The sequence below is a fragment of the Gopherus flavomarginatus genome, unplaced genomic scaffold (genome assembly GCF_025201925.1).
Source record: "Gopherus flavomarginatus isolate rGopFla2 unplaced genomic scaffold, rGopFla2.mat.asm mat_scaffold_655_arrow_ctg1, whole genome shotgun sequence".
NCBI lineage: Eukaryota > Metazoa > Chordata > Testudines > Testudinidae > Gopherus > Gopherus flavomarginatus.
Window position 1 is genome coordinate 1 of NW_026115133.1, and position 5,104 is coordinate 5,104.

Genomic DNA, 5,104 nt, shown 5'->3' on the forward strand with positions numbered 1-5,104 from the left:
CCTGTCTTCTGACAGTGGCCAGTGCCAGGTTCCCCAGAGGGAATGAACAGAGCAGGGAATCATCAAGCGATCCATCCCCTGTTGCCCATTCCCAGCTTCTGGCAAACAGAGGCTACAGGCACCATCCCTGCCCACCCTGGCTAATAGCCCTTGATGGATCTATCCACCATAAACTTATCTAGTTCTTTTTTGAACCCTGTTATAGTCTTGCCCTTCACAACATCCTCTGGCAAGGAGTTCCACAGGTTAACTATTCAACTGCCTTGAGTTTACCCCCCCCTCCCCTGGCCAGGTTGTACATGGAAAAGAGGATGAGGATGAGGAGAGCTATGATGTGTCTGTCAGTGGCTGGTGCCTCAGTTTCCTCTAGGCAGCAGTGCTGCAGGCTCCTTTGGTCTGTGCCCATGCAACTGTGTCTGGGGAAGGAGGAGTAGAGGCTCATTCTTCCCAGCCCCACGCCCCACCCCAGCAGCTGGGGAATCCAGGCCAAATTTAATCCTGGTAACTGGGCTGGGATTAGCCTGGGCTGGGGTAGGGCTGGGGAGGAATTGGGAGGGGGACAGACGCACCTGCTGTGAGGGAAGATCCTCCCATTCCCTGCCAACCCCATTCACTCCTTGCAGCACAGCACCCCCTAGCATTTCTTTCTCTGTCATGGGAACTGTCTGCTGCTTGCTTCTCCCTTAGCATCATCTCTCCCCATCCTGGAGCACTGGCATTGCCCATCCTGTGCAAACAGGCAGGCCTCAGTGTGCCCCATGGCACTGCTCTGCAATTGTGGAGGCAGCTGTTGGATGGAGCCATATCAAAATATGGGGGTGGGCAAGGCTGGGGAACAGGACTCCTGGGTTCTCCCCTCAAATGTGGGAGGGGAGTAGAGATTAGGGGGTAGAGTGGGGGAGGACAGGGCTGGGATCCAGGGCTACTGCTTTTTCTGGTTTTCTCCACCTCCTGCAGCTGCCTCGATCCTTTCAATGTGTTTCTTGTTCCATATTCATTTGCTGACTTGTGTAAATCACCCCAGAGGTGGCTGCATCTCAGTGTTGGGTGAGGCATCCTTGGCTGCATCACCTCCTAACCGCGTCTTTCTCCCCCTTCGGGTGACCCTGCAGCACTCAGCAAACATCCACAAGATCATGGGGCACTTTGAGCACTGCGCAGGCAGGGGCCAGGCGCCCAGCCCTCCCTCCAGAGAATGGGACACAACATCGACTACTTTTTACAGGGATTAAAAAGGGGCAAAGGAGGGCAAACCAGAGGAGTAGGTGGCCAGGGTCTGAGAAGGAGGTGGAAATTGACTGGTCGGGGGTCAAGCAGCTGGAGGCAGAGTTAGGAGAGGGACTGAAGGCAAAGTCAGGGAGATGGGAAGGAGCCGGAGTTAAGCCCGGAGGGAGGCGCTGCCAGAGGGTTAAACCCTGGCACAGGCAGGGGCCGAGGGGGAACAGTTATCCCGGTGGGCTGAGACGCCAGTGTTTGCAAACATGGGTTGGGGGAGCAGAGGGCTTTTTTATTTCCCCTCCCACAGGCAGCACCTCTCAGCATGGGCTTCCCAGGGCTGGGCTCTTAAAGGCACAGGCATCCCACCGCCTAGACGCTGCAGCTCCTCTCTGATGTAACCTACTGAGGTGCTGCAGTAGGAGACTCAATTCAGTGAAACTGGGCATTCTCTATACGCCCCCAGCCAGGGGGCTGTACACCCCCTTCCCCGATTTTCCCCAACACCCCCTCCCTCAGTGGTCAGGTAGTTACATGCAGCGCTGCCAATGTTGTCATTGGTTGCAAATTTGAATGGAAATTGAAACGTTAACACACACTTTAAAAGCAGATACAACGTATGAAAACTACTTGTACCTGAGAAAGTCAAATAGGTTTGGAAAGTCTGGACAAAGCCGGATTTCCTCACCCAGCTGTTGTGTTTGCTGACAATGTCGGTGCATTGGCTTCGGCAGTGTTGGCCAACCTTAGAATTTCAAATGATGATTTGTAAGCGAGGTGTGAATGAGCTCTCCCCTGGCAGCTACTGATGACCAGGGTTGGGGGGAAGCTTTGGGACCAGACTGTATTTACATGAACTCACCTACTCTGCTGAGGTATCCAGCGAACAGAGCTGGGCTGCCTCTGCTCTAGGTGCCCGGAGGAGGGAAGGTGTGTGGGGCTCCAGCCTGGGACTCTTCCTCCCTCCTGCCAAGCCCTGACTATTAATCCCAGGGCTGGCACTCCTTTCTTCAAGCGCCATGTGGGCCAGAGGAAACGTGTGGTAGGAAGCACAAGGGCCAAGCTTGTGAACATCAGGTGCAGCAGCAAGAATCCCAACTATCAGAGTAGCAAGTTCTAGAGCCCTATCCCATTGTGGCCATCCCTGCCAAAGACCTGGCTCTCGGAGGTGTGAGTCACCCAGCAGGAGGGGAAAGATTCACTCTTACACAGCTGGAGACAGGGGAGTTGAGCTCTGGGGCATTACCACAAGCATGGGTGGGTGGCAAGTTTGTAGAAATTTTGGTGGTGCCCAGAACCCGCCTCCAAACTCCACCCCACCTGCCTAAGGCTCTGGGAGGGGGTTTGGGGGGGATTAGGGTGCAGGATTCAGGCTTTAGGATGGAGTTTGAGTGCTGGGTGCAGGCTCCAGCAGGGTTGTAGGAAGGGGTGAGAGGTGCAGGCTCTGGGGGTGGGAAGGAGTGTGTGGGAAGGGGTGCACCCTCTGGGAGGGAGCGTAGGGCTGAGGATGAGGGATTCATGATGCAGGAGGGGGCTCAGGACTGGGGCAGAGAATCAGGGTTCAGAGGGAGCTCAGAGTTGGGGGTGTTGGAGAGGCTGAGGGTAGCCTGCACTAGGACTCTGGGGCAGCAGATCTGCCCAGAATCCCTCTACTCCAGCAGCAGGAGCAGGCAGGGGACAGGCACATGCTGCTTTTTGTCAGGCAGGGATGCACCACAGCAGAGGGGAGGGTTGCCATGCAGGGGCCAGGGGAAGAGACCCAACTCCAAATATTGCTGGAGCAGGGCCCCCAGCCCTGAATGTTCCTGGAGCACGAGCACCACAAATGTATATAACCTGCCGCCTATGACCACAAGCCAACACAAGGTCCCACTGAGATTTGAACTCAGATTACAGGATTCAGAGTCCTGAGTGCTGCCCATTACACCATGGGAGCAGCTTGTGCTGCCTTCTCTGCACATCGGTGACCCTCATGGGGCTGCTTGTGTAAGGGGGCTCTTGACCCTTTACTAAAACTTTGTGTGTGTGTGTGGGGGGGGGTTGGTTGGCTAGTTCCCAGCACCAACAGAAGGGGGAAGGATCAATGGGAAATCAGGACCCTGAGACTGACAGTCCCCAGGGACAATGGGGAGAGGCCAAAGCTCCAAGTTAGCTGCACTGACAGGCCAGACAGTGTAATAAGAGAGTCACCAAGCCAGGGGGTCCCATCCTCCATGTGAGCTGGAACTGCCTGGGCGAGAGTGGGGCAGAGCTAAGGAGAGAGCAGGAGCTCGAGAAGAACCGGGGAGCAGAGCTGTGCAGGTGTAGTGCCAGAAACTGCTGCAAGTAGGAATTTGCAACCTGTAGCAGTTACTGATACCTGAGGTTGTTCTTATTTGCTGACTTGTCCTAATTGGCTAAAACTTGACAGTGGTTTCTCTAGCAAAGGCCAGTCCCTGGCCCCTTGGTCCAGACATCCTCCTTCATATCAGGCTAGGGTGACCAGATGTCAAAGATGAAATATTGGGATGTGGGGGGCGGAGCAAAAAAAAAAAAAGCCAGAGGGCCCCCCTGCCGCCAAGCGGAAGTGGCACAACCCCATCTCCAAGCAATTCTTGGCTCCAACCTCTGCTACACCCCTAGCTCCCACATCCTCTCACTCCTGGGCCCAGCCTGGGCTCCAAGCTCTGCAGCCGAGCCATGATCCAGGCCACTCGTGCATCTCCCGGGCAAGGGGTGAACCAGGCAGCTCCTGGCAGGAGCGTGTCCGCCCCACTTGTGTCTCCGCCCCCCGCCCACCTGGGCCCTGCCTGCTCCGTGCTGCCCCCACCCCAATGCGCTGCCCGCAGGCTGCAGGGCTGGAGCAGCTTCTGCGCTGCGCTCCTGGCCATGGCCATGGCCAGTGTGCAGACCTGCGGGGGAGGGGCGCAGCCTTCCCTCTCCAGGTCTGCAAGGGGAATGTAAAGCGGCCGTTCCTGCGGGAGTAAGGCGCTGCCATCCCTCCCTAGCTCTGCCAGAGGACTGGGCAGCAGCAGTATTAGCAGGGGCAGGGCGCTTGATTGTTTCCCCGGCTCTGTGAGGGGACTGGAGAATGGCCGTTCCTGGGCACGTGGTGTGCAAGGTTCCTTCCTAGCTCTGCGACGGCCGTGGGGAGCGACCGTTACTGTGGCGGCGGGGAGCTGGGTTCCCTACCCAGCTCTGCCAGGGGCCTGGGGAACAGCCCTTCCTGCGGGATTAGGGCGCTGCCTTCTCTCCCTAGCTCTGTGAGACAACTGGGGAGCAGCCCTTCCTGCGGGATTAGGGCGCTGCCTCCTCTCCATAGCTCTGCGAGACCACTGGGGAGCGGCCCTTCCTGCAAGGGCGGGGCGCTGGCTTCCCTCCCCAGCTCTGCCAGGGGTTTGGGGAGCAGCCCATTCTGCGGAATTAGGGCGCTGTCTTCTCTCCCTAGCTCTGCGAGACCACTGAGGAGCGACCATTCCTGCGGGATTACGGCGCTGCCTTCTCTCCCTAGCTGTGGGAGACCACTGGGGAGCGGCCCTTCCTGCAGGGGCGGGGCGCTGGCTTCCCTCCCCAGCTCTGCCAGGGGTTTGGGGAGCAGCCCTTCCTGCGGGATTAGGGCGCTGCCTTCTCTCCGTAGCTCTGCAAGACCACTGGGGAGTGGCGCTTCCTGCGGGATTAGGGCGCTGCCTTCTCTCCCTAGCTTTGTGAGACAACTGGGGAGCGGCCCTTCCTGCGGGATTAGGGCGCTGCCTTCTCTCCCTAGCTCTGTGAGACCACTGGGGAGCGGCCCTTCCTGCGGGAATAGGACGCTGCCTTCTCTCCCTATCTCCGCTAGACCACTGGGGAGCTGCCCTTCCTGCAGGGGAGGGGCGCTGGATTCCCTCCCTAGTTCTGCCAGGGGTTTGGGAAG

At 58.0% G+C, this 5,104-nt stretch overlaps 1 non-coding gene across 1 annotated transcript; it reads right to left on the reverse strand.

Moving 5' to 3' along the window:
• Nucleotides 1-3,079: 3,079 nt before the first annotated feature.
• Nucleotides 3,080-3,151, reverse strand: TRNAQ-CUG (transfer RNA glutamine (anticodon CUG)). The gene has a single exon. It is a non-coding gene; the product is annotated as a tRNA-Gln (tRNA).
• Nucleotides 3,152-5,104: the final 1,953 nt, after the last annotated feature.